Genomic DNA, 20168 nt, shown 5'->3' on the forward strand with positions numbered 1-20168 from the left:
AGCTGGTATGAGGGGAATCGGTGGAAAGGCGTAGAGAAATATCCCTGACCAGTTGATCAACAGGGCGTTCCCTTGAGACCCCGGACGCGAAGTCTGGGCATTTCTTGTTTACCTCGTCTGCGAAGATATCTAACTGAGGCCGACCCCATTGCACGAAGATGTCTTCGACGACCTCGTCGTGAAGAACCCAATCGTGGGCGTCCTCGAGGGTTCTGCTTAGGAAGTCCGCTTCCATGTTTTGCCGTCCTGGGAGGTGAATTGCTTTCAGAGACATTCCCCTTGCTAGGAGCCAATGCCAAATGGCCTGAGATTCCTGAGACAGTGGAAGGGATCTCATCCCTCCTTGCTTGTTCAGATAATACATTGTTGTTGTGTTGTCCGTTTGTACGAGGAGAGATTTTCCCTGAATCGATGGAGCAAATGACTTGAGAGCCAGATGAACCGCTCTGAGCTCCAGCAGGTTGATATGGTACGCCCTTTCTTTGTTGGACCACAGGCCCTGAGCTTGAAGGGAACCCAGATGAGCTCCCCAGCCCTGAAGCGACGCATCCGTTACCAGAGTGTCGGACGGGATTGGCTGATGAAAAGGAACTCTCACTGACAGGTGATGTCTGTGCATCCACCATCGTAATGATTGTTGCGCTCCTACCGGAAGAAGCATTCTGTCCTCCCAGTGGCCTGTGTGTTGATTCCAGTTTTCCTCCAGAGCCTCTTGGAGAGGCCTCATATGCAATCTGGTGTTCGGGACAATGAAAATGCAAGAAGCCATGGAGCCCAACAGAGATGTCACCTGACAGGCCGTAGGCGCGGGGGAACTTAGAAGGTCTTGACACTTCCTCTTTATTGATAACAGTTGCTCCTCCGAAGGATACACTCTTTCGAGCTCTGTATTCAGTATTGCTCCCAGGTAGTGGAGGGTTTGTGTTGGGATGAGGTTGGACTTTAGGAAGTTGACTTGTAGACCTAGAGATCGGAAAACACTGAGCAAAATGTCCAGATGGTTTTTCGCCTGTTCCGGAGAGGAGGCTTTCAGTAGCCAGTCGTCTAGGTATGGATAAATGAAGATGTTCTGCTCCCTTAAATGCGCCGCTACCGTTGCTACACATTTGAAGAATGCGCGAGGGGCAGATTTTAGGCCGAACGGGAGCACCTTGAACTGACAGTGTTGGGAGGCTATCACAAATCGTAGGAATTTCCGATGTTTGGGAATGACCGGGATATGAAAATACACATCTTGCAGATCTATGGAACACATCCAGTCTCCTTGATGCAGTTGAGGGAAATTTTTTACGCATTTAATCAGCAGCCTCAAGTCTAGAATCGGTCTGAAAACTCCTTCCCGACCCTTCTTTGCTACTAGAAAATAGCGGGAGTACACCCCCTTTCCTCTTTGTGCGACTGGATCCTTTTCGATTGCTTTTTTCTGTAACAGGGCACAAACCTCTTTGTGTAATAAGCTCATGTGAGCAGGACTGGATGTGGTTGGTGGCAAGTGAAGAGGAGCTTGGCGGAAAAGAAGAGAGTATCCACTCTCTACAATGTTCAGCACCTATTTGTCTTTTGTTATGCCATGCCACTCGTGAATGAACGCTGTGATACTTCCCTAAACCGGAGTGATGTACGGTGTTAAGGGAAGCGAATCCTCATTGTTTTGCGGGGCTTTGGGGGTAGACTGTTGAGGTCTGCTTGAACCTCGGTCTCTTGTGGCTTTACGAGACTGGAAGAGGGGACGCCCTTGTTTCTGTTGTGGTCTCTGAGACCAATGAGGGGTTGGAACCCTCGGTTGCAACGGGCGCCTGTCGTAAGGCCTGTACCTTCGCCTGAAGTATTTCCTCCTCTCGAGGCCCACTGCCCTCATGGTGTCAACCTCCGCCTCCATACGCGCCATCTCCTCATCGGTGTGGGTCCCAAATAGCGAGTTTCCGTGAAACGGAAGATTCAAGATACGCTGCTGCGCTTCCTGTTTTAATCCTGTGAGTCTTAGCCAGGAAGATCTTTTCGCACAGACCCCATGCGCGTAACCATGTGCTGCCAAGTCTGCACCATCTGCTGCCGCACTGATGATCTGATTGGACACCAGACTTCCCTCCTGAAGGATCTCCTCAAAATCCTGCCGGTCCTCTACAGGCAGCGTTTCTGCAAACCTGCTCAGTGAGTCCCAGAGTGAGCGATCGTATCTACCCAGGAGTGCGGAGGAGCTGGAGACCTTCATTATTGACGCCGCCGTGCCACACATCTTCCTCCCCAGAGAGTCCAGGTGTCTACTCTCCTTGTCCGGTGGAACCGTAGAGGATGACGCCACTGAATGTGTCTTACGGGCTGCGGCTAATATGACTGAGTCTGGTGGTGGATCAGCCCAGAGAAACAAATGATCTTGATCAGGTGCCTTGTATTTCTTTAAGATCCTAGCGGGAGCTGAACGGAGATTTGCTGGTGCTAAAAAAGTCTCCATGGTTGGTTGTAGAAGACCAGGCACCAACGGTAACAATTTCTTTGAAACCGCCCTGTGTTGCAAGGTTTCAAAGATTACCGACGAGGAGGTTGAAGGCTCTGGGACCTCAATATTCAGCTTTTCTGCCCCCCCTGAGAAGCACCTCGTTGAAAGTTGTGATGTCGTCCACCGGGGAAACTCTAGCTGGTGGAGAATCCGTTAGAGTTGTACTGAAGACCCCCGACGATGTGGACCAAGAAGGAGACCTCCTATGACAGCGCAATCTTGATCTTCTCTTGGATCGTGACCTGCTCCTAGATCTTGTTGTAGTGCGCCGAGGTCTACTGGCAGACTGACGAGACACAGAACGAGCCTGTTCTGTATGCGCTGTCAGCGATGGTGTCCTTGGGAGGGAAGTCGACGGTGAGTACATTCGAGAGTATTGAGAGTCTGGAGAAGCAGGTGTTTTATTAAGACTCCATCTTGGCGATAGGTTTATGGGCGGGATGTGCCCAGACGATGCTGCTCTCGACCGCCTCGACAATCCACTCCTTATGGAGACCACTGGACTTGTTGGAGTGATGTTCTTATTAGCCGGTGGTAACCGACGCTCTTCTCCTTGCGAGATAGGCCGCACCTGTGTTGACGTCGAAAGATGTAGCGACGTCGAAGGGAGTACTGTGGGCTGCTCAGGTCTTGACGTTGAGCGCCTCGACGGTGAACGGTGGTCCCTTGAACGCGACCTGCTTGACGTCGTGTGCCTCGCCGTCGAGTGATGGGCCGCTGATGACGGAAGCCTCTGCATTCGCCATTGAGGCGATCTCGACGTCGTCTTCCGTGCCATCGAGGGATGTGAGGCCTTTGACGGCGAATGAGCACGGCGGTGCTGGCTCGAAGTCGATCGGTGGGTTGCCGTTGACGGAGATCTACCCTTATGATGGCTATGTTCCATCGACGTCGGTCGGGTCGCCGTTGACAGCGATCTGTGATGATGCGACGAGGCAGCGAGGACGTCGACGGGGAACAGACAGGCACCTTCCTACCAGCTGACGATCTAGCCTGTCTCTCCTGAGAATGGCTTGTTGGCTGCCTGGGAAGTGAAGAGGACGATGTCTTTTGCCTCTCATGAAGACCATGAAGCCTGATTTTCTCCCTGTCCTTCAGAGTCCTTTTTGACATGTTGTTGCAGTGTCTGCAGGTGTCAGGGCAGTGGCTCTGAGGTAAACACACTATACAGAGAGAGTGTGGATCAGACTGGGCCTTCTTTTGTGAAGGGCATTTCACAAAAAGAGAAGGCATTTTCCAGTCAGGAAAAAATCCCTTGACTCAGACAAAGGTGTAAAACTTCGAGTGAAGGTAGAAAAAAAAAAGCTGTTATTAAATATTTTTCTTTGAAAAACTCAGAAAAATGGAGAGCTCAATGCTCCAGAATCCTCTCAGAAGAAGCCGGAAAAAAGAACTGACCTAACTGTGAACCAACTATCACCTCACCTTCACCCCTGAGGCATGGTGGGATACTGGAGGTGCTCAGGGTCTTAAAGGCACGGTGCCAAATTTTGTGATTCTGCTGTGTTAACCTGCATGCAGCCTATTGGGTAATAATGCTTCATTGTTTTCAATGTAGTTTTTTCTCTTTTTTCACTGGTGTTGCTACTGCTTCTTTCCCTGGGCCCAGCTATGGGGCTTTGGAAAGTCTTTTCTTCTTGTAAATTTGAAAGGGAGTGTTAAAAAAAAAAAAAAAAAAACTCCATAGAAATAAAGCATTTTAGCCTGTTTATCATTAATCTGCATTGCTGTTGTACACATGTATATATGGGTTTGGTATGAAAATGGTCCACTAAAAATGCTATTTATTTTTCGTGTATATTTTCATACTTATACATGTGTGTTTTTTATGTATGCTCCGGGGACCCCCGCACGGGGGCGGGAATATTCAATGTTTATGACTATTGATGAGGATCCCCTGGAAGAGAATCGAATCTATTGAATGTACCTGCAGGGTTACATGGTTTAATTCCATCTGCACCATTTTCTATAAACATCTTCTACAGTCTGATTGTTGGGACGGATGGAATTTCTTGTGCTGTGACAACATGTTTGACATTTTCTGAGGAAACCCTATTTGATATACCCATCTTGTATGATGAGCATTTTCTTGTTCTCTTCCACCTCAACCATTTCCCATTTGTGGCTCTGGAGTGGATATTTGAGGTGTGGTTAATGCACACGATGTAGTTGTACTAGTCCCACGAGAAACCCTCTCGATATTGGAACACTGGCTTGGGTTTCAGTACTGCTCACTACTAAATACAGCGATAATGCTTGTTTTTCTTGCAGTACTCAGTGAAACACAGATTGGATGTGTATTTATTGAAGGCAGCACAACAGAAGATTGCGAAGCTGCAGTAGCTGTTGAATCCAGACTTTGTGACAGTAACGGTTGTTGGAATTGCCTTTTGTCTATTACAAAAACGTTTTTTAGTAGATTGTACTTTTGGCCATTTTGCTAGTGGAGCATGTATTTTTTATGTCTGATCCTCCTCTTTTATTGCTGTCTCTTGCAAAGGTAATGCAGGTATAGATTTATATTTATCATTATACATTATAGAACAGTAATTAGTTTGTTCATACACGTTTTTCATCAAATATAATTAATGGGGAATTTATTGGGGGGGGTATTCAGTTATTTTTTTCCAGATCCTATAATAATACTCTAAATGAAGGTTACCTTAACTTTGCACTTACCAGGGGTCTCTTCTCCACGTTCAATGTTGGCGTGGTTTATTATGAACCAGATTTATTGAATTAAATGTCAATCTGAGTTCTAGCGCATTCCTCTGGTTGCCAGACACTCCCTTCGGTATTTGACAAGCAAGTCCCGAACCGGATGCTTTAAAATCTTGCAACAACTTCTTATAGTCATCTAGTCAGACAGCATTTACTTTGGCCATTAACATTTTTCCAAAGTTTCCCATGTATTAGCACTTGTTTTGTTCATTAAATGTCCCATTAGATAGGTCTCTTCTTTACAGCCTCCGGTCCCAGAACCTGAATTTATAATGTCTTAATCTCTTTGGCGCAAGATTATCAATTGCAGAAAGTTGCAAAATGGATTGCAAATGATAGTTAACAGATATTAAACAGACAGCTTTCAAAGTGATTGGCACAGCCTCAAAATTAACACAAATAGGAAGCCATTTCCTGCTGCAGCCCAAGCAAATAGTGAGGATCAATGTCATTTTATCACTTGCATATAAAAAATGACCTCAATGGTGAAGTCCTCTCCTGTTGACGTAGGATCTCCACGCATGCACAGTTTTTATGTGATTTCACAGCCTGACAGCGGAGGGGGTGTGGCTTCAGGGGCCAGGAGAGAACATGCAGTAAAATTGTTACAACTGGCCAGAGGACATGAAAATAACCCCCAATAAAGCAATTTTTCCTGAGCTTTAGGTGATTTTACCTGTCAGCAACAGTAAAATCTGTTATTTTATCACGCAAATCGTAATCCAGGCCAAGGTGTTAAGTCTTCCTATTTACGCATGAGACAAGGCAGAGAACCTGAAAACAGGAAGTAAATAATGTTTTTTTCCCCCCAAGAACACATATGTCCTTTACCTTAGTTTCTGAAATGCACGAAGGGACTAATTGATAGATCGAAAAAGAAAAGAGAAAACTAGAGAAGGTGTGCCAGTACAACATTAGGACTGATGACTCTATACTTTTGATGGGTTCTTGAAACACGCAAATCAAATTGTGTTGACTGAGCAGCTGTTTTTAGCCATACGTACAAACTATACTGGCAAAGGAAACTTAAGCATAAACTTAAATTCCAGCCTACATGAAGAACCAAGAACGGTGTTCACAGGGACAATGAACCGCAGTCCTAAATTGGTCACTTCTGCCAAACTTTTAAAAAAAAAGTTTCAATTGGTTTATGCATGGAATAAAGGTTATTTATTCAATTTTGAGGTCTTGATAATCATGGTATATCTCATATTCTATGCAAATGTGGCAATATATTCTATTCTTAAGTTAGTGCCAACTTGCAAAATATTTAGCCTTCTCTGATCGTGTGCAGGGCACCAACATGACACACTAAACAAATCCATGACACCTCAAGTGGAACAAGAGAAGCAATGACAAAAACAAAAGACCAGCTTAGAAAACCAGAGAAGATAAAAGCTATAGAACACACAACAATAGCAAGATCAACAAAAACATCAAATTCTAATGGACAATATTTCATTTATTTTCAATTTTTTTTAATAAAAAATAAACAGAATAATCTGGATGATTCTGTGAATAGATCTAGATCGAAAATACATTCATATAAAGCCTTTCTTGAAACAGTGTTTATCACAGGTGACAACACACTTCTGGCCTTCTACTAGACGGCAGTAGGCTCTCACCCATTATTAGAGAGACATGGACCTTGAATCCCCTAGTGTGCATACTTCACCTTGCAAATGAGGACTTAGGATCAAGGAATGTGGGCATAACACACAAAACGGCAAGGTACGGTTGTAACAATATTACATTTCTCAAAAAGCAAAAAAAAAAAATCTAACAGAAGAAAAACTAAGGGAACGCTGCAACAAAAAAGCAGAAAAAATAATTTTGAAATAAAAAAAAAATTGGCTTAAATAAATACAGTTGTGTATATATGAATGAATCAATAGTCACCTCAAAAGAAAGATTATCAAATCGACAGAGGCCATAAAAAGACTATAAACTGGGTAATTTGTATGGCAAGAATCAGCAGCCCATCAGGAGCTACCAGCAGCCATTTTGAGAATAGCAGCTAGCTCAGGGTCCTGAATCTAAAATGGCTGCAATCTGCAGCATACATAAAATACAGCGGCCCAGACAGTAGCAAGCACTCCACCCTCTAAAGTGCAGTGAAATGTTCATAAGTGATAATTACACAATAGAGACTGCGACATGCATGGACCTGGATAGGTGTGTGACTGGTTTGAGTAAAACAATACTCAATAGACCCATATTAATAACTGCAGCGAGGGCGAGTAATACCCACAGGATAAGGCACTCAACCCTGCTCAAGGCCATACTGAAAACAAGTCCCTGCAATGAACAAGCCCTACTGCCATAACTGGCAAGGAGTTATAAATAGCCAGACAGTCTGCTGTGAATCAAAGTGGTAGCTAGTAGCAAAAAATAAATAAATAAAATCAGAGTAATGAAAACTGCTCTTTAAAAGCACATTCCAAAATGCTCAAGGCCTTATGTAATCTCTAGCAACTCATATTACAGTTGGAAAGACTCATGTATCACTACTCGAGTACACCAATCATATGATCAAGAACTACCACTGTGTATATGCTGCAGATAGTGAACAAAGCAGTTACTTCTGATGTGGAACATCAGAGCTAGCGTGATAAATACAGCATGAAAAGCCAGGCAGTTAAAACCTACAGCAGCAAAGCAATACTGCTTGCATGAAACATCAGACAGAAGCACCCACAGTTTATTGCATTAGTCTTTAGAAGGCCCTGCACAACCTTCTACCACGGAAAGGAGTACAGTAGAACACATACATTGTAACAGGGCCATTACCTGGGAGCATGATCGGAGATGAAGCCTTCTTTCCGTTCTCCCAAGACGCAGACAGCTGAACCTTGATAAAGATCATTCTACAAAGCCATAATCACAATCCCTAAGAATTGAGACTCCAGGCCATGTTGGTTACAGACATGATAGCCAAAATTAAGTATAAGGTGTCAACACATGTGAAACTAAAACACAGAGCATACTAATCTCAGTACTTGACATTTTACCACTGTCCAAAACACACTTGCCGGACAATCATCTTAGAATCATCCAGGTCTGTAACTATCCTTTTCTTCCTTAAGTAAGACTTGTTTCCAGGCAATAGGAGTAAGACTGAACAACAAAATATAATAAAACATGTTCTAATAAGCTGAATAGCAACTGCAACATTCATCATTGCTAGAGGTTAGTGGGATTTTAAATTGGCTCCTGCAGATCAGTGGAGTATTTTACAACTAAGAGCATGGCTCTTCACGGTTGGTACCAATTAGCCACAAAAAATAAATCACTCCATTTATTAGTATTGGGTCTACTGTTTCTGAATTCAGTTGTTTGTTTTAACAGTCACATTTGGATTATCAACGCACTTCAAATGTAGGTACAAAGGCTTGAATATGCAGAAAATGTTTAAACAGTCAGTATTATCAACGAATAACATACAATTTGGTTCAAGATATACAACATTTAAAAATGTTCTGAAGTGCTGAATTCAGAATTTCAATTGACTAGGCTGCAGAATTAATAAATTAGTTTAAACACCGTAAATCTGGAAAAAAAGAGCATCAAAATCCATGCACATATGGAAAGATATTCACATATTGAGCAAAATGAATTTAAACGTACTGAAAATTTAAGATTAAATATTAATCTCAATAAATAATGCAAATTGTGATCCCAATGAAGATATTTATTCTGAAGATTTAAAGAAGATCAGCCCCAAATATACAGACAGATCTATGACATTTCATTTTATTAACATAGATATTCATGAAGGGTAAAGTATCCAGAAGCAATTAAATAAATTCCCATTTAGTAACCAGTGTTTAAAAAAAATGAACAGTGAACTATTTACCTTCAGCCATGAATCCTGACACATGATGTTAAAGAACTGGCTCACGTGAGCAGCCAAAAGCATCAGCTGTTTTGATAATATAAGTGACTCTGGATTCTATACCTAAAATCGCTGCAGGGAATGCAAGAAATCAACTGATCAAACAGGAGTGAGGACTCACCCGTCTTCAAGAGACAGCCAATGCTCAAGGCAAAGTATGGTCTGAACCCAAATTATTACTATGCACAGATTGGCTTTCACACCCAAACTCCAGAGCTAGTGAGAGTCAAATAAAGCCTGACAACTTAATAACTGCTGAAGGGAGGGGAAATATACACTAGGTGCAATGAGTAGGATAGAAAGGCTTGTTAAAAGCAGACAAAGCTTTACTTTCCACTCGGTTTAAAAGAAAAGAAGACTGAGCAGTACAAAATGTTTCACTCTCAGGGACATTAATAACATAGTAATTATTTGTGTAGAAGAGTTCCTGCCAACGTATTTATAAAACAGAAACCACCATGACCAATATGCCATTCACACACACAACCAAACTGAAGATACAACCATTTGAAAGGATCATGACAAATTCAACCAATGTTACTGAAATAACAGGAGTAGAGACAGACATTGTTACTTAAATATACGAGTGGGGCTCCCATTCAATAAATCGATTTCGTTTAAAAAAAGATGTCTAGATTTGAAATGCATTTCTATCTGTAACATCATCCCTGATCAATAACATCACGGAGGTAAAAGAGTAAGAAAACAGAGTTTGCCAGTAACTGCTGTGACATCAGTAAGACTCACAGCACATGTTTGAAGAGCAACAATATGTATAATTAAGCAAACTCTTCAGTGACCAAACAGGGGAGAGAGAGATAAAAACAGATGAGGCCAGTGAAATAAATATTTGGTGATATGAATGTAGTTTTACATAGTTTAAATGAAAATTTCTTGATACTACATGTTTGGAAGTATTTTAAGCACAGGTGTCTGTTAAAGACACACGTATGACTATTTACAAGAAAAAAAGCCACCCCCTCCCAAATTACTAGCTTAACATCTAAGAACTTACATTTGTAATATACATATACGCTTGATAGCATAGTATAAAGCTTCAAGCTGCTGACAACGTAGAAGTTTTACCTTCTACTCACAACTAAAGAGGTGAATTGATGGGAGAACTCTGCACTGCATAGTTAAAGACTAACAGACACAATGCCAATAACACTTGGTATTCTGGTTAGACATATGTCCCAGTAATCCTAGTACATTATTTATTTAACTAAACAATCCATGGAAAAATAAAATATTCAAAGTAAAACTGAATTACAGACTAGAGGGTAACGTAAAAAGTATCCAACTGTCTAAAACTAACGCAACCAAGGCCAGCTTAGGGCAATTTTCACTTTAAAGTGCATTTGGGATTTCATCATTCTTCAATAAAGTTGTAAACATAATTTACAAATGGCTGCTAAATACTTCTTAAAGAAATAAAAGTAATGAAGATATTGAAACACCACATTCTCCATCACTCGAACATCCTCTCATCATGCAAAATATGGGGTCTTTTTGAAAATGCAGGTTAGTATATGTGGAAAACGTCTAACCCCTAAAGAAAATATGAAAATAAAGTATAGTAAAAGTAAAGGTTTTAATGCTGCTAAACAACAAACATCAATAATGAGGTTGTTTTGGAAATAAGCAAGAAGGTTACAGTAAACCTTTTACAAATTACCAATATAAAACCCTGACTTTATAGGAAAAGACTTTCAACAGAAATAAAATTAGGAAAGGTAATATACTAGAAGGCAGTATGGAAAAAATAGACCCACAAATAGACCCACAGGTCATTCCTGAATGAAGATCAAACTATGAACAGCAAATCTAAATCTGTACTTAATTTAATTAAATGTGAAGTGATGTTTTCACAGACACTGTTTAATAGGGCTCTACCAATGTACTGTTTGCTGCTTTATTGCAGTATACGTTACCATGCTTTGTATGTAAAAGGGCAAATGTGTTCCTTTTCCAGTCATTTGAAACTTCTTTCAAGGTCTCATTTTCAGTACAGTGTTGTAGTCTTATAATGACAGCCTTGCTTCCATGAATTCTCAGGTGCAGTATTTCCTGCTGTCCAAGTGGAGCCTTTTAAAAAAAAAAATGGCTTTCACTTAATCCCAACCTAGCAAAAACTGTCCAGTGTGAATGGGAAGTTTTATGTAGAACCCCTTATAGATTTTGGTTGGCAGGCAAGTAGAGAGGCTGCAATAGTTATTATTGCATTGAACAGTCTGACAATGTTCTCTATCTTCGGTTGTAGTTGTTTCTCTAGACAGTAAAACCTGCTCAGAGCAAAGTTAGTATATGCACATCAACCAGGTTTTACTTTGTTTCCTTATTTGATGAACACTGAAACGTATTCCATTGTGTCTTAAAGAGTGGAAAGGGGAGTTTTGGGTAATGACTATGCGGGAGAGAGAAAAGTCTCATCGAGTATAAGAGCACGTATGGCTCTCACCAATTTAAATAGGAGCAGCACTAACATTTTGAGCAGCTATATTAAACAAGCATTTGCAATGCAATGGGTCTCACATTTGCTCAAGTTAGAGCTATTAGCATTGTAAATTCCTAACTGGCCTTTTCTTGTCACATAAATTGAAAATGAGACGTAGAACAGTTGACATAAGCCAGCCAATTCAAAGCGCCATGGCCGCAATGAGCATGAGCAAGAAGGAGACACAAAAGGAAAAAGAAGTTCACTTGCAGTCAAACGTATCGCCAAAAGTGCAATTATCCATGTAACAGGGTCGATGGCCAAGGTGGTGTCAAAACTGCCTCAAGGAGGGACATACGTAAAGCATTTACCAAAAAGATTTTTGAAAGGCAAGCCCATGAACAACTGATAGTGATGGGCGAGCAGTGGGTGTGGTTAAAAGCCCACAGATACATTACAACAGGCCAGAGTGCTTGCGCTCGATCTAAAGAGCCACAATTGCTTCCAATGCTCCGCTTGCATCCTATAAGTGGATGCTGAGGAAATCCATTTCGGGGAAAGGGAGAGAGGAGAGGCACGTGGTGTAGGTATCTCTTCATATATAGGTACTTAACAGGCTTTCCACTTCGAAGCATATGTTCAGTGGCAGCTCTTGAAGTGTGATTATTTCATGAGCTCCATCAACCATCTCCAAAACTTCTACAAATATACAGCTTTTTAGCCAGTGTAGGTGCAGTAATAATATTTAAACTGTACATTCTGGCCCATTTCTTTTGGGCATGTTGCCTCTTGATTACCCTGAGGTGTCACGCTCACTCACATAGTGCATACCAAGAAAAATGTATCAAGAGGAATATATCTCCCGAGCAACATAACATTGTGCTTGGGTACAATTAAATTTAATCAAGCCGAAGAATACAGTCTTCATCTTTAGAAGATAAAAGAATCAACCAATCTGCCCAACATGAAACTTTGAAGCAACCTCACTAAGAAACAACTACAGAACCCTGAATATAACACCATTCTTAGAAATAGAGTATGATGAGGTTAAGAGGAAAGAGCCTTTAATTTCCAACCTTTCCTAGCAGAGGTTGTAGCTAACAAATAAGCCATCTTTCAAGACAAAGAACTGTAAAGGAGGTGACCGAAGAGGCTCAAAAAGAAGGTCCATGCGAAAAGCAAGATTGAAATTACAATCCAATGCCAGAATAGGAGTGAGCAGAAATCTGTTAGGCAAACCCTTCACAAACCTAATCACTAGAGGTAATTTAAATGCATAGCCCTTCTCGGGTGCTACATAACCCTTAACAGTTCCATGTTAAGACTGTTTTCTGGGTTAAAGACATGGCAAACTGAAGAATATGCAAAGTCTGCATAGAAAAAAGGTTTAATTGAATTAGGCCAAAACAAGTTGTAAATATTGTTCAGTGATTAGAATAAAATAAATAAATAAATTAAAAAAAAAAATACAAAAACGTAGTGGATGGATGTCTAGCAAGCTGCAAGTCTACCAAGACCTTCACGGAGAGGTCCAAGCTCTCAAGATCCATGCTCTCAAACAATGTACACATTGGGCGGTAACAATGTGCCCAGCCTTTGCAATATAAAATCCTCTCTCAATAAAACCGAAGGTGAAAGCAACTGATGGAACTGCAACACATCATGTGCAATATAAAATTGTCTCTTAATTGAAGCTGATGCGAAGGCAACTAATAGAGCTTTAACAGGTCTTGGTTACCATAGCGTCCTGGACTAATCCTATGCTACCAGAAGCATTTGAGCCATTCAGAATGAGAACTGAAGGACCTGCATAACTCAGTGGGAACATCCTTGAAAACAAGCATCACCTACAGAAGTCCTTCTAGAAAACTCCAGAGGTCAAAATGGAGCTCAATTTTGTACTCTAACTGGTGGTGTAAAAAATATCCTCGCACCAGAAATCCCAACTCAAACAACTCTACTACACCTACAGACGAAGCTCCCATTCATGACTGGAAGAGCATAGCCTGCTGAGGAATTCCGCTGTCCGATTCTTGCTTCTCACTGGATGAGTTGCTGACAGACCAACTTTCCTGTGTACCGCCCAGTCCAAAATCTGAAACGTCTCTTTGCACAACTTCATGTACCACAGAAAGCCCTGCTTGATCAGTTAACACTACATTTGTGGCGTCTGTTAGAAGGCTTTAGGCCCTCAAGTACACAATCTGCAAATAAATATCCTAACAAGCCCCACAGCCTTACAATACCATTCTTGGACTCCTTCCTGGACCAATGAATGATAATAAACAGACATATCATTCAGAGGAGCATCTCCACCTTACAGGGACCCATCTGTGATTGTCATTTGAAGAAGGGGTGATCTCAAAAGGCAGCCAGATGCGGTTATCACCAGATTGGACCAGGAAAGCAAAGTAAGAAGCAGAGAAGAAATCAAAATACCATCTCTCAGACTGCTGTAGAACATTTCACTGCTTTCTCAGACACCTCATCTAAAGACTTGCAAAGAGAATCCGAAAAATGCAATATGCCAAGAGACCTAGCAAAAGCAGAACAGACCTTGCAGGAGGCAAATGTATGAATTCAAATAAATCCAAGATATATAAACCAGTTTACTTTCAGAGGAAAGGTCATGAGCTGAATGGGATCTACAATTATAACAAACTTAATATACTGGAAATTAACAAGATGTAATTTCTTCATATTAACCATAAAACCCAGCTTGCAAGCCTGCTTGTGCTAGAGTGGCTTCTACGCAGAGGCCACTGGGGTGAAGCCCTCACCAACTCATATTTTAACCACGAGGTATAGTTAGGACATCAAAAAAAGAGCTGACTGCCCTCCAGTTGCAGACTTCCTTGTGATTTTTGGCAAGACGCCAGGTAATGAAGGATGCAAGACATACTTTTTTGGTAATCCTGACGCTGCTATATAGAAATTCAGCTGATTCAGCTCTCTTTCAGGAGGAATAGCTGTGTAAGCCACCATTGTACTTTAGAGGCCAAAACTTCCACAAACATTTATGAATTAAAACTCTAGACAAAAATGGCAGATCACTAGGCGTAGGCCTATACTACTGAGACATTGCTCAGTAACAGGAGTGGACATTGTTTTCTCCCAAGCTTAAGAAACATTTTCTGTTTGAGGCATGAGTGGCTATAGATACACATGCTCTGCATGGACTGTGAAGCAGTCCCCCACAGACGCATTGGTTCAAGAGTGGGTGTTGCAGTGGTTTGAGAAAAAGAAAAGTACATAGCACTGCCTGATCTACATTGGCTTGTTGGTGTGCAACATCCACACAATGCTTGGTGAAGGTGTGTGGTGTGGACCAGGTCGCTGCTTTACATGTCAGCTATGGAACGGTTTCCTAGAAAAGCCGAGGATGCTCCCTTTTTCTCCAGCAGAGTATCCTCTAGGAGTTGGTGAAGGTCTTTTGGCTTTAGCATAACTAGTTTGAATGAATTTTACTATCAGTCTGACCAGGCTTGATTTGGACATAGGGTTGCCTTTATGTGGAGGTGAGAAAGCAACAAAATGTTTAGTTTTTCTGGAAGCTTTAATTCTATCAATCTACAACATAAGGCCTATTTTAACATCTAATGTATGGAGAGTTGTGGGGAAAAAAAACTCCTAACTCAATGGATTGTTTGAGGTAAAACCACTTTCGGAAGAAATTTAGGGTAGGTGCGGAGAACCACTCTGTGTGTAGTTTGAAGGAAGGTTCTTCTAATGTTAAAGCCTGGAGCTCACTAACACATCTAAGTGAAGTGATGAAGACTAAAAATGCCACCTTCCAAGAATGGAATTGAAGGGGGCAGAGTGTAGGGGTTTAAATGGCGGGCCAAAGAGTCACGTGAGAACTAAATTAAGGCTCCATGAATATGCTGGTGGAACCAGTGGTGGAAAAAGTCTTTTGAACCCCTCCATGAAGGATTTAAATCACTGGGACTTTGAACAAAAGGAAAGTGTTGCCTATTTTGTAGATAGGCAGCCATTGCATCGAGATGCAATCGGATAGATGTGAACGCTAACCAGCTTTTTGTAAGTGAAGCCAGTAGCAGACAATGTCTTTTACAGTGGCTTTAAAAGTACCGATTTGTTTTGAGTGACAGTAGCAGACAAAACATTTCCACTTTGCCGCATAGCAAGCTGTAGTGGTAGGTATACAGACTTCTTTAATAATGTCCATACATTCTGGTGGCAAATTAAGGTAAGCAAACTCTAAAACCTCAGGAGCCAAATTGCTAGGTTAAGAGTTTTGGGATTCAGGTGTGCTATTTCCCCATGGTCGTGAGTGAGAAGGTCCAGCCTGTTTGGGAGCATCTCGTGGGGAACTCCGGAGAGTTATAAACCAGGGTTGATGAGTCCAGGTGGGAGCTACTAGGATTATTGTGAGAGACAATGCCTGAACTTCCTAACCAGAAATGGAAGGAGAGGGAAAGGAGGGAGTGTGTTAGGAAATATCCCTAACCACCTCTTCCATAGTGCGTTTCCCTTGGATAGTAAGTGTGGGAATATTGAGGTAAAGGTTTGGCATTTTTCATTTCCTGCGGTTGCAAAAAGGTCTATTTGAGGGAGCCCCCATCTGTGGAAGTAGGAGTAGGTGGAGTTCCTATTTGTGGACTTGTTGCTGCATCCTGCTTAGCAGAACTACAAAGTCTCTGTCCGTGCTTGGGAGATAGTCTGCTATCAGGTGAATGCTGTGATGCAGAGCCCATTTCCAGGTGGTCTGCGATAGTTGCCCCACCCCCTTCATCCCCCCCTTCATCCCCCAGTTTTGTAGATAATACATGGCTGTCATGTTGTCTCTCCTGACTAGCAGAACCTTGTGAATGAGGTGAGGAAGGAAAGCTTTCAAGGCTAGGTGGAGAGCTTGAAACTCGAGGAAGTTCATATGGTGACCCTGGTGCTTGACATCTCATATAACCTGTATCATGAGATCTTTCAGATATGCACCTCATCCCGTGAGTGAGGCATCCATTGCGAGAGGTATGTGGGGAACAGGGTCCAGAAGAGGCCACCCCTTCAACATGTTGGGTTTCCACCATTGCAGAGAATAATACGTTTGGCAATCTACCAACACTAGATCCTGTAGGTGACCCTGTGACTGAGATCACAGATGAGCTAGACATTCCTGTAACAGACATGTTTAGGCGGGCATGGGGAACTATATTAAAAGATGCAAGACTGTCTTCACTTATCTACTGATTTGGTTGAAACTGAGGTAACAGGGAATGAATATTGTGAACTCTGGTAGAATTGGCATAAGCTAGCCTGATTTGTGTATTCAGAATTGATCCCAGATATGGTTGTATCTGTAGAGGTTGTAAGTGGGACTTGGGAACACGGATTGTGAATCCCAGGCTGTAAGGTAGGTCTGTTGTTTCCCCAAGTATACTGGTGACACTGTTGATGGGTTTGTAACTTTCATAAGCCAATCGTCCAGGTAGGGAAACACTTGCATCTATTGTTTACGGAGATGGGACGCTACTACAGCCAGACACTTGGTGAATACCCGTGGAGCAGTTGTGACACCGAAAGGGAAGGAATCTGAACTGGTAGTGTTTCTCACCCACCATAAACCTGAGATATTTATAATGGGCTGGGTGTGTTGGTATGTGAAAATATCTGCCTTTTAGATCTAGTGTAGTCATAAAGTCACCCTGTTGATGTAGTGAAATTATGTTGCAAAATAATCATGTGAAAATGCTCTGAATGAATATATTTGTTCAGTGGCCTTAGATCGAGGGATTGGCCGCAGAGAACCATCCTTTTTGGGTATGGAAGTATGGATGGTATACTTCTAAAACTTGGTTTTAGAGAGGGACTGTTTCTACTGCTCCTTTGAGAAGGAGAGTTTTGACCTCCTGTTTGAGTAAGGATTGATGTTTTATTGAAAGCCTATGAGTGAGAGGTTGATTTCTGGGAGGTGTGCTAAGAGGCTCCAGACAATAACCATGTTGGATAATATTCAATGCCCACTGGTCTTCTTGTTATTGCTTGCCAGGTGGGTAGAAATGTGTATATGCGACCCCCCAGCAGCTGTGGTATGATGAGGGGGAAAGCAAAGAAATTCACTGTTTGCTGGTAGTGGTGGCACCATGTCAGTGAGCACTTTTCCCTCTACTCTTTGTGCTGTTCCCTCTATAGGAGCCTTTATAGTAGGATTTGGTGGAGGGAGTATTGGCGCTCACCACGCTGGTATGAGGTAAAGGCTTCTGGAGTAGTAGTTTTAGACCCTCCGCGATAGGGGCTCCTCTGGTTGTTCCAGCTATGTGTAGATTTTTGCAGGACCCCTATGAACTTTGCTGTTTCACAATCTCTATTTTTTTCTAGGGTCTCATCGACTTGGGGAGCAGAAAGAGGTTCTCTGACAAAAGGGACATTTAACATATTCTGTTGGAAGTGAGGCATGAAGCCTGAATTACGCATCCAAGCATGTCGTCCAAGGTGGATGCTAGTGTTATGCTTCTGGCTGCAGTGTCAGCAGAATCAAGGCCACGTTATATTGATGTATGGGATAGGAGTTTGCCCTTTGCCACTAGTTCCTGTCCCATTTTCCAGTGCTCAGTAGGGAGATGTGGGAGAAGCTCCTCCATCTCATCCCAGTGAGCATGGTCACAGCTGGCCAAGAGACCCATAGAACTGACGATGCACCATTAGTTTGCAAATTGAGATGCAAATCTTTTACTCACTGCGTCTGTTCTCTTACATACATTGCGAAGCCGCGTGTTATCACTAGACACTAGAGTTGACCCTTTTCCTGGCACTGGTGACTACGAAGGAATCAGGTGGTACATGCCCTCTACTGTATACACGGTATGAGGGAGAGGGTTTGAGTAATTACACAAGCCCTAACATGATCCTTGAATAGGTCTTTCATGTGGCGTAATATTCCCTTGAGCATGGGCAGGTACTGTGTGCCCCCCCCAATGTGTGGAGGATAGCGTCTCAAATAGGAAATCTTCTTCCAGAGGTTCCCCATAAAGTTTAACGCCATGAAATGTAGCTGCTCTAGCTATGAGCTCCTGGTATATTGTGGAGTCATAAGGAGGTGATAGGCATGAGGGGAATAAGTCCGGGTCCATGTCCTCTGGAGAGTTACCATTGTATCAGTCGCAGGAGTCAGTGTCTGATGGTACATGGAAAGAGTCATCCCAAGTATTATGTGGACCATTATTGCCACCAGGGTATCCCTTGGGAGGGGTGGGGGGGTCTAAGTGATCTATGTCAGACTGTGGTGAAGATGGCATGTGTGGTAGTGGTGGTGGACGTGGTGGAGGTAGAGGCATCAAAGGACTGGTGGCCTTGTCCATCTTGTTGCATTTTGAAAGCCTCTTGAAAAGAAAATTATCTTTTGGAAGATGGCTGCAAAGTAGGCGGAGGTGTGGCTAGAATCCAGTCCTCCTGGATCTGGATTTGTTGCTGCAGAGAATTTAGTCTCTCCTGTAGTTTATAGAGAATAGGCTTCACTGTTGGTCGTTTTGGGTGTCGACCTCGATGATTTCAGCTCGGAGACAAGTTTCTGTTTCATCGAGGAATCCACTTGGCACCCAAGTTGTGGATGACAACAGTTGACTCAGCATTAATGGGTGCATAGGAGCCGAAGTTGTTGGTACCATCATTTTAGGCTTCAGGTGGTGTTTCGGCGCAGAGCCAGAAGATGGGGCGTCCAAACTTGATTCTTGGTGCCAACCAAGGACTACAAGCAGTGGTGTTCTAAAGGCCTCTTGTTCTGGAGGAATCAGTCTTTTGGAATGCTCAAATGAAGGCTGAGGGGCAGGAGTACTGTGTTCACTGTGAGAGCTCCAGCTTCACATTTGTGATTTCAAACTCGAACTCCGGGTTGGATGCTGAGATGACCTCGACCGAAAATGCCTTCTCTTCAGCAACCAAAGCCTCTGTATGCTGTTCCTCCTGGATATCTTGACATTTGAAGAGGTCGGGATTGTCATCATCGGCCTTCCGCTACATTCCAAGCTGTGTGCTTGATAATCTTACAGCATCTTCTGCAAGCAGAATGAGCGCCAGGCCTCTCAATCCACTTCCGTGTGGGAGAGAGCGAGCGAGAGACAGACAGGTTACAGACTTGATGGGAGCTGGTACATGGGTATTTTGTGTGATAATGCATGCAGAAACGCAATGGCATTCGTTCCATTACCAGGAGGGCATTCTATGGAGACTTCACTGGAGACGGAGTTCGAAGGCCCTGGAGGGCGAGGTCCTTTGGAGTCTGCAACAAAGTTGCATCAACCAGACAGTCAGTCCGTCCTACCCGACGTGCTGACAGGAGAAAAGCTATTGATCACAATACCGACAGTAGACAGATTTAGAACTGAAAAAGAGAACCGAAGATGGCCCCAACGTGGAGCACAAGCCCACGTCTGAACCAGACGACGGAGAGAACACAATCTAACAATGCAGTCATTGCCCATGTGCAGTATCATCAAGAAGGAGTCACTCCACCTCATGATTCCAAAGACTTTGGTGGTCATTTGGAACCTGGCCGGAAAGCCCACACCGCCAATGGCATGGCGGTGCACAACCGCCATAAAAAGTTGACAGTGGTGAACTGGCTGCAAAGCAGGCAGTTCAATACCACTCACCGAGCTGGGTTA

At 42.7% G+C, this 20168-nt stretch overlaps 1 protein-coding gene across 3 annotated transcripts in view; it reads right to left on the bottom strand.

The window, feature by feature from the left end:
- Positions 1-20168, bottom strand: part of ATF7IP (activating transcription factor 7 interacting protein) — an 828655-nt gene that overhangs the window by 789632 nt on the left and 18855 nt on the right. Inside the window, exon 3 of one of the 3 annotated variants that reach the window (XM_069231238.1) lies at positions 9075-9185. The exons of the other annotated variants lie outside the window; for them this stretch is intronic. The gene's annotated coding sequence lies outside the window, so the exon portion shown is untranslated. The remainder of the gene's footprint in view (positions 1-9074; positions 9186-20168) is intronic. 3 annotated transcript variants of the gene reach the window in all.

The sequence above is a fragment of the Pleurodeles waltl genome, chromosome 4_2, assembly GCF_031143425.1.
Source record: "Pleurodeles waltl isolate 20211129_DDA chromosome 4_2, aPleWal1.hap1.20221129, whole genome shotgun sequence".
NCBI lineage: Eukaryota > Metazoa > Chordata > Amphibia > Caudata > Salamandridae > Pleurodeles > Pleurodeles waltl.